The sequence below is a fragment of the Branchiostoma floridae genome, chromosome 8 (assembly GCF_000003815.2).
Source record: "Branchiostoma floridae strain S238N-H82 chromosome 8, Bfl_VNyyK, whole genome shotgun sequence".
Taxonomy (NCBI): Eukaryota; Metazoa; Chordata; class Leptocardii; order Amphioxiformes; family Branchiostomatidae; genus Branchiostoma; species Branchiostoma floridae.
The window spans coordinates 18,651,390-18,661,205 of NC_049986.1; positions in this window are offsets into that span (position 1 = coordinate 18,651,390).

A 9,816-nucleotide genomic window follows, 5' to 3' on the forward strand; every position below is an offset into this window, starting at 1 on the left:
TGTAAACTTTCAAGCCAATATTCACTCAGACATGTTCAATCTACCATGTCATGTGAAGACTCATATAAACGTACCTATGTCAAAATATATGTAGTACTTGACGAAATGGAGAATGTATTGTAACATTTTAAAACTCTTTTTAATTTGAATGTATACCATGCCAATACGCAATTTACCTCCATTTTCCTGAGAATAGACTAATACAATGTATTATTGTATTGTTGTACATTGTACTGATTACAACTCAAACCCAATAAATGTCATGCCTTCCTTCCTAGGATTCTTCCTTCCTTTTCTCCCTTTTCTTCATTCCTTCCCTCTCTGCTTCCTTCCTTCCTTCATCCTTTCATCCATTCATTTACTCGTTCATTCATCCATTTATCCATTCCAGGGGACGGAGATAGATGGGCTGACGCTGGACGGAGAGGACCTTCCCGAGGGCACCACGTGGACGGAGATCCCCGGCACGGACCTGGTAGCCACGCAGCTCACCATCCCCACCGCCGGCACGCACAAGCTCAAGCACTTCTCCGCCATCGTACCCTTCTCCATCTTCTACTATGGCTTCGCGTCCTACGACTCGGTGGGGTTTCCCGGCGGGTTTCGGCTGGCGAGTTTCCCCAAGAACTGTAAGGTCAGGGAGCCGACTCCCGGGGACGGTATCGACAACGACTGCGACAGGCGCGTGGACGAAGAGCTGCTCAACGGAATGTAAGTAACGTTAATACATTATTTTTTTTTTGCCCAAGCGGCCTCAGCCGGCAAGGCATACGTACTGTATCAAGGGAGTCAATGGTTCAATGATTCTATGAATGGAACCTAGCCCTTCCAAAGGCCCTTCCAAATGCCTTTTCTTGTTAGGGGCCTTCACCTTTGACATACTTCCCACAATGCATCTCACCACCAATCCTGTTAGTGTTTTAAGATGACATCACAGGAAACACGAGCCCGCTTATTGGTTAGTAAAACGTTACATTTCTGATGACTCAGTGACGACGACGGCGACGGCTACATTGACGAAGACATCGCCGACTTGGCCCACGACATCAACGAATGTGACATGGGTTTGGACCACTGTCACCCCGACGCCGACTGCATCAACACGCACGGCTCCTACAAGTGCCGCTGTCGGCCCGGGTTCACCGGTGATGGACGGGACTGCTGGAGTAAGTAGCGTTATGTCTATGCAAATAATGGTCTAGGATAAGCCATTTACATTGAGCTGCGTATGTGTGGGGTAAATGCGCCAAACTTGCTAACATTTCTTGTATAGACCCTTGCTTGATACATGTTCAGACGTGTTTTGCTCATGTTTTACATGTAGGACGAAAATCTCAACGACAATCTTCTTACAAGACAATTGAATTGTGTACCACGTACTATCCCAAAGATTTCCATTGTTAATGATAGTGTGCCAAGCGCACGACGGACGTGACTAGGCCCATTTCGAACATGAAACAAGCTTATCATTTATATTTCCCTTCCTATAGCTTGTACAGGTCGTAGGGGAATATATTGTTTTAGCTGGTGTATTCTTCTTCTTTCTTTTTCTTTTTCTTCTTATGTCATGCTTAAACACCTATTTCGCATGCTGTAAGTCAGGAAGAAATGAACAGAATCTGATCTGTGCTCTCTGTTCTAACATCGTTATCTAGACCGGGCTATCTGCCAAGCGTTTGCCGACCCGCACATCATATCGTTCGACGGAAAGCTCCACCACTACCAGGGACACTGCACTTACACCATCGCCAAAACCTGCCCCGGTCACGCCCTCACCAGCGACCTGCCCGTCTTTAACGTGGAGATAAAACTGGAGCCGCGGAGCAACCCGCGCGTCACCTGGGTCAGGGATGTCTTCATCTCCGTCTTCGGCATCGAAATCGTCTTCAAGAAGTACAAAGAAGTTCTGGTGAGCGTCTTTTGTTTGCTTGTTTGTTTGTTTGTTTTATTTACATCTCTGAATTTCGTTCACGATACGTTTATATGAAAGTAATGACCAAAAATATCCACAATTTGTAAAGAGAGGTTGGCAAAGTCTACCAAGTTCAGAAGTCTACAGAACTCTAAACATTGATAAAGTGCCTAGCCAAGTAAATCTGGATCAAATTCTGTGGATCTGCTGGCCTATGTCACGGTGCCTAAGTTCGGTCCTAGAGTTGGCTCAGCTCTGACATGTTGTAAGGGATTCTATTTGTTATTTCGGAGGGTGACGTAAAGCCAGCGGCCCTGTGTACGAGAGAGCTTCAGGCGCAAGGCTAAGCATTAAGCGCAAAACCCTTGCACGAAAAGAACCCAACACACTTACGAGTAATATCATGGCCATGTGCCTTTGGTTGAAAAGGCGTAATCTCTAAGCAGATCCTACAGTAGCATAAGATAGTATCAAAAGATGCCAGAGGAGTGAAGCCGGCCTTGGAGTGTGTTTGACTACCGCTACCCAGTGGCTGCTGATTCCTCTTTGCCGGCTATTCTCCTTGTCCAGCTTTATTTTGATACTATCTTATACCACTGGTTAATCTGCCTGAAGATTAGAGAACGCGTGTGGTGACGAGGCCGCCGTGCAGTTTCACTAGTAGCCCTAAGATTCTACCCCAGATCCCTATCTAGGGTTGTGGTTCTGTTATGTCATGTACACCTTTTTTGTCATCTTGAAATACAGATCAACGACCGCTTTGTCCTCCCCCCTGCCGACCCGTATGCCGGGGTCCGCGTCAGGCGGATTGGTCGCTACGTCACGATGGAGGCGGACTTCGGGTTGAAGGTCTCCTTCGACGGCGAGCATCGGGTCCAGGTCGTCCTCCCGAGCACGTACGAGGGCGCCACATGCGGTATCTGCGGGAACTACAACCGGGACGAGGCAGACGAGTACCTCACACCGGACGGCATCCTGGCGGGAAACGTCATCGACTTTGGGAATTCTTGGAGGGTTCCAAAAGAAGGCGAAATGTATGCTTATTTCTTGATAAATCTATAAGCAATGCTTATGCAACAGTATAGTTAAGATGCTGACCAAATTGACCATCTAAAGTTTATCCGTCTTTTAAAGCTTTTTAAGAGGTTTTTCACCGCTTTGAAACTTTTAAATTCTATATTGTTAGTGATACCATATGTGCAATTGCTAGGTCGCGATAATGTCCCTCAATTTAGACCAAAATCAATAAACAGCATAATTTTCTAAATGCTTAAGTTTAGTGGTACATAAAACTGTAGGTTAGATTAGTCCTCTCGCACTAGATGTTGCAAAGATAAGAGCAGCGCTTATCTCCGTTCTAATAGCCCTTGGGCCACACGGCCTTGGGAAATCACTACAACAAGGATTTTGCTTGGTCACTGTCAGTGGTCTGCGTGTTCTACTATTATACTAATACAAAGAAAGCTATATATATCATTTTTAAAACCATTAGTATGACTCGGCCGAAGATCGAACTCACGACCTATCGAATACACGGCGAACGCCATAGTCACTTGCCCATTATACTGGCCAACAACTGAAAACAACGATTTCTTCTTCTTTTCCAGCTGCCAAGAAAACCCCGATCCTCCAGAGCCGTGTGATGAAGAACTGCAGCTGATAGCGGCAGAGATCTGTGGCGTACTGAAGGACCCCACCGGCGTGTTTTCTCCGTGCCACGAAGTCTTAGACCCAGAGGTAAGGTGTCAATCGTGAAAGCCATGTCGTGATTAATCTTTTAGTATATGGATAGCATCCGCACACGCACCAAGTCTCGTACGTTGAAAAAAAAAATGAAGAAAAAATTTTAACAAAAATGTAAGTCGTACAAAGCAAAAAAAGAAAAGGAAATTTATAGATAAATCAACATGGAAATAATGTCTAATCTATTTCTACGTATAGCTACTTGATGGGGTTGACTTCTTTTCCGCATGCATGAATTGTCCGACATGTTCTTATATAAAGGGGTTGGGCGACTTGAGCAAGAAGGTTGTTTTTTGTCGGTCGGTAAGGTGAGAAAAGCTTGGAAAAGTTTTGTAGATTTTAAGGAAAAATTCGCTTGTTTCAGAATTGCAATTTGAACATTGACATAATAAAACGAGCCGCATTGCTAGCATTGCAGGGCATCAAAGCATGATACAACACGTCACATCATTGCAGTAAACAAGACAAAGCACTGCACAGCATAACGCAACAAGTTAACAACGATGCAGAATCGGACAGGAAAATTGATACTGAATGCTCCAAACAGGACACTGTCAACTGAAGTATATTCTCGGTTGGGCTGGAAGGACATTAAAACAACACATCAATACTACAATGCCGTACTCATCTACAAATCCCCAAACGACAAACGCTCACCCAACATACGCCAGACGTGTGTCTACTGCCAAGACAAGGGCACAAAAACAACCAGGCAAAGTGCAAGCAATCAAATGGTTGTCCCAAAACCCCAGCAAGAGACCTTCAGAAGAGCCATAGCCTACCTCGGACCCAACATCTGGAACATTCTACCACCAGACATACGCACAGCCTCGACTCTAACAGACTCTTAAAGTAACAGAAACGGCCAAAACGAACGGACTCAAACCATGTAGCAGCTCACACTGGTATGTATTGTACATGTGTAAAAATCTATGTATAGACTAAGAATATAAACTGTACCGGTTATTTATTTTGTTTGACGTCTTCCCTTATCCCCTCTATGAAAAGCAGCATGTGGAAGTCATTCTGTTACGACGCATCAAGGAATGAATTAAAGAAAAAAATCCAATGCTGCTACATGTACAAGTTATTAGCTTGGTATCCAACCGTATTATAACTCCCGAATCTCCGGCGAGGACAGAAGAGACCTGGTAGCTACGGCAGGATACCAGACTACCAAGTTATTTCTCATGGATCATGCTTAGTTGTGCCGTTTCAATGATAAGACTTAAAACGTTGTGACTCTCGTTTCTCAGTACATGACGACGACGTGTGTGTACGACGTCTGTACGCTTTTCGAAGACAACCAGAAGGCACTTTGCGCCAACCTGCAAGCCTACGCCGACACCTGCATCGAGTCGGGCGTCGACATGGGTGCCTGGAGAAGCGACGACTTGTGTCGTAAGTTGTGACCAAATAGTAATTAACCATATCACGTAGTTAACATGTGATGATGCACGCCATGTTGTACTCTTTTGTTAAGTTGTGAATAATCAAGTTGCTCTCTTTTATTTGTGTTTAAAAAAACTACTGAACATGTCGCACAGTTTTACATGACCAGTCCTCGGGTTCGGATTATTGATCAACTTGCTACATAGACAATATTAATCAAAATCTCAGATTGGTCTCGGTTTGCGATGGTTCGACGATCGGTCGACGCATGTGACCAGGCAGACCTTGGTATCCGTCAGTGTGTATGATGTCTACTCTCCAAGCAGAGGTTAGGCTGCGGCTGTTTTTTAAACGTTTTTTAGTCATTTTTATTGGGCTTTCTATTTTATATTTCATCTTGCTGTGTCAAGTGAGGTTTTGACACAGCAAGATAAAATACAAAATAGAAACCCCGATAAAAACGACTAAAAAACGTTAAAAAAACAGCCACAGCCTAACCTCTACTTGGAGGGTATATGATGTCACGGTCACCGTTGGGAAAAGGGCCCCCACGGGTATACGTAGTTTACCCGCCGGGTGCTGAGTTTACCCGCCTAGGTACTGAGGCTGTGCATTACTCAGCCTTTCTCTATCCGCAGCTTTGACCTGCCCTGCACACAGCGAGTACAACTCCTGCGCCAGCCCCTGTCCTGCCACGTGCGCGGACGTGTCCGCCCCGTTCTACTGCAGCGTGAACGAGTGTGTGGAGAGCTGTGAGTGCGAGGCCGGCTATGTTCTGGACGGGGACACCTGTGTGCTGAGAGAGCAGTGCGGGTGCTTCAGCGCTGGCACATACTACATGGTAAGACATCCTTATTTAAAGGTAAAGGTAAATATAGTGCCATACATCTGTTACAGTTGCGTAGGGATGGCGCCCATCTGCATTTCTGTAGCCCTTGGGCCACACATTTGTGCAAGCCACTTTACAGCAAGGGGCTAGTCCGCTGGTAGTGGTGTGTGTTAAACTCCCATACTCTTCCTCACAAGTGCTTAATGCTAAGCAGAGAAAGTAGCATGTACCATTTTTAAAGTCTTTGGTATGATTCGGCCGGGGATCAAATTCACGACCTACCAAATGAAAGGCGAGGCACTAGACCGACTCTACCATTGCAACAATGCTAACAGGATTGATTTACTTCATTTCCAGATCGGCGACAGTTGGACAGAAGACTGTAGCCGGGAGTGTGAGTGTGTCGGTAAGAACGACAAACAGTGCCGGGAGATCAGCTGCCACGACGCCGCCTTCTGCGGTACTGTGGACGGAATACAAGGGTGCCACTGCTCACCGGGATACGTAGGAAACGGATCGTTCTGCGAATGTAAGTTTCCATTACATTACATAGAAAAACTGTCCCTGTGAGACTTAGTGCGCCGGTAGATGAGATGGTGGAGAAGGACGTGCACATCCCTCCTTCACCTTAAAAAGTCACATGCAGGCCAGGTAGACGGCGAGCCTACCATTGTCTTCCAAGACAGATGGATTCCGACATAGGAAAATATATTAAAGAATGTCTAGACCCTGGAAATCCCTCCAATGATTGTAAAACACAATTTGCATACCAGACTATGCACCCTTGTAAGTAGATTAGCCTAATAGAACTGTAGTTATGTATCAGTAGATGCCATGCTTTGTACTTTGTACAATTGTTGCGCAATAAAGTTATATATATTATCTTTGCACTTTTGTTAAGTTAATGAAGAATGAATTTCTGACAATCGCAAAAAATACATACCCACATTAGTTTCAAACATCAGATCCAGACCGTTGACTAAGCAATGTCCCCGGATGTCGAACCTTTCTCAACGTGTCAACATATTTTTTTTGTTTACAGTTTTTGACCCTTGTATGAGTAACCCGTGCCTGAATGGTGGAATCTGCTCGGACGAGGATAACGGTGGATACAGCTGTGAGTGCGTGGGGAGATGGACCGGGGACAACTGCGACGAAGGTACTTGTACATTTTACTCGCCAAGGCCAGTGTTTGGAGATGTAAGAAACCAACCTTGTATGAATAACAACCAGCATTACATTTTTGACAGGCATTGTTTCATACAAAACAGACTCACCAAAGATAAACCATGGGCTCACTACCCTAGCCATCCAGAGTGATGCGGGCTGTTGCAAGGCTTTAGCCTTTGGTCCACACCAGGCGGGGTAATTTCTACTCTCTGGGCTGTTTGGACTCGGGAGCCCGTCTAAAGCCTAGCAGCGGCCCTCGATACTCGATGGCTGTCCAGATTATCGTCATACTTGCCGTGCTCGTCAAGCTTTCAGAAGATTAATTGGTCTGTGTAACACAAACCCTGCTGTCCGGGGGCTGTAACTGGTCCCTCCTCTCTAGGAGGCCGGTGGATGTTGGGTGGGCTGCTATAAGCGAAATTTAATCAGGCTAATCCAAACTCAGCTTATGGAGTGTATTTGAGATTACGTACACGTGCCTAGATACTGATACATGAAATTTCACTGCCCAGGTTCCGTCTGCAGAGCTACTGGAGACCCCCACTACGACACGTTCGACGGGAGGTACTTTGAGTTCCAGGGTCCCTGCAGGTACACGCTGACCAAGGACATCAGCAACGTGGAAACCTTTAACATAGAGATCCAGAACCGGCCGCTGTCCATCTCCCCAGCCGTCTCGGTGGTGCGCGAGATGTACGTGTATGTGCACGGGTACAGCATCTCAATCGTAGGCAGGACAATCCAGGTGAGATCATCTATACGCGTAGCGTACGTAGTCCAGTGGCTAGCTGGCCTGCCTCTGGAACTAGCAGCCGTGAGTTCCTTCCGACTGTGTCACTCACATGACATGCACACTACTGGAAACTTTGCAGCGGGACTTTGAGCATTACTGGCTTTGGATAAGTTAGGAATAAAAGCCAAGTAGGGGTTAATTGGCCTAGGAGTGTTGGACGGCAAACTGTCCTCCTCGGCCGGCCATCTAACTCCTCTCGCAAGTTTTCTGTCTTACTTGGCCAATTTCTACTAATTTTACAGCGGCCTGTGGAGCCTGATAGAGGCTAGACCAGTGGAAAACACACACACATTATGCAACTGAATTGTTTGATTGGTTGTCTGCAGGTTGACGGCATTCACCACACGCCTCCTGCCATTCTCGGCAGTGGAGAGGTGGAGATCTTCATCTCCGGTCGCTTCATAGTGGTGCAAGCTGATTTCGGGCTGGAGGCGTCCTTTGATGGGGAGCATTACGTAAAAGTAAGTAAAGTTTCTTTGTTTTGTATCTAAACAAATATCATTCAGGTTTTAAGAGAGATTTCGGTGAATGAGTTAAGACAGATTCGTCTTAGGATCTGCAGTGAGTCTTAGGTATAGATTGGGATCGCGATCTGGCTCTCCTCGGTGTACCTTAAGCGCCTTTTGAGGGCAAATTTTAACACCCAGATATGCCCTTAACAATGCTGTCTTACTCCCAACCACCAGCCAACCCTTTTCCAACACATTTTACTCCCCCTGTTCACGTCTTAATATTGCAACCATTCTAAAACCACACCCAGTTGGCCATTGCACCTTTTTCTTCTGCACTGCGCACCAGTATTATACTGTATCATACGCCAGTCAACGGGTATCTAATAGTATATGTATACAATAGGTAAAAAGGACACAATAACAGCATGTGGCTACTTGTGTAGGTGTTCGTTCCTGGGTCGTACGCCGGCCTGACTCGGGGTCTGTGCGGCATTCTGAACGGGAACCCGTGGGACGACTCCATCACGTCGACAAACACTCTCGCCAGGGACTGGACCGACTTCGGCAAGAGCTGGTTGGTTAGCGAGTCAAGGTAAGTTTAAAGTTTGTTTACTTGCTTTGGGACAGACGAGGACCATGTGCACTCAAGTTAGTAAGATATTTTAGCAGTGCCACATACAGACAGAAGGTGATAAAAGTATAGTACATGTATTTTCAACGTACCTCCCCGACCGAAGTCAGGTACACAATGGTGATGACCAATCACCTCAAAACAAAAACTCGCAAAAGTTACAGACACGTGGTCTTAGTAACACGTGATCTTGCGGATACGTGACGTCAATAATTGATCAAAAGTGCCAGGAAGTTTATAGGATTTCAATTAGAAATCATGATTGTAAGGAAGACCAAGGAAATAAGCTAAGAACCTACAGAAAATTTAAGCAATTGTATGAAAGAGAAAAATACCTGGATATAACAAATTTTAGCTATCGCCGAGCCATGACTAAACTAAGGATCAGCGATCACCCATTGGAAATTGAAGCCGGTAGATACAACCGAACTCCTCCTAATGATAGACTATGTATATTTTGCGATAAGAACCACATGTATGTAGAAAACGAAATACACTTTATCCTAGAGTGCTCACTGTACAATGATCTGCGCAATACATTTGTTAATGCTACACATGTAGATCAGAAATATGCACACATGACGAAGGAAGATATGTTCAAATATCTCATGTCTTCATCTGACCACGATATACTAGAAAATCTCTGTAAGTTCATCTACAAATGTTTTAGGAAGAGAGAAGATGCATATAAACTATAGTATGTGAAACTGTATAACTCTGCGTTTACTACCTTTTGTACCAAACTGACTGCATTTAGCCCCAACGGGGCATGAATATGCAATAAACTTCATTGTCATTGTCATTGTCATTGTCATTGTCATTGTCATTGTCATTGTCATTGTCATTGTCATTGTCATTGTCATTGTCATTGTCATTGTATTTTCTCCAGCTGTC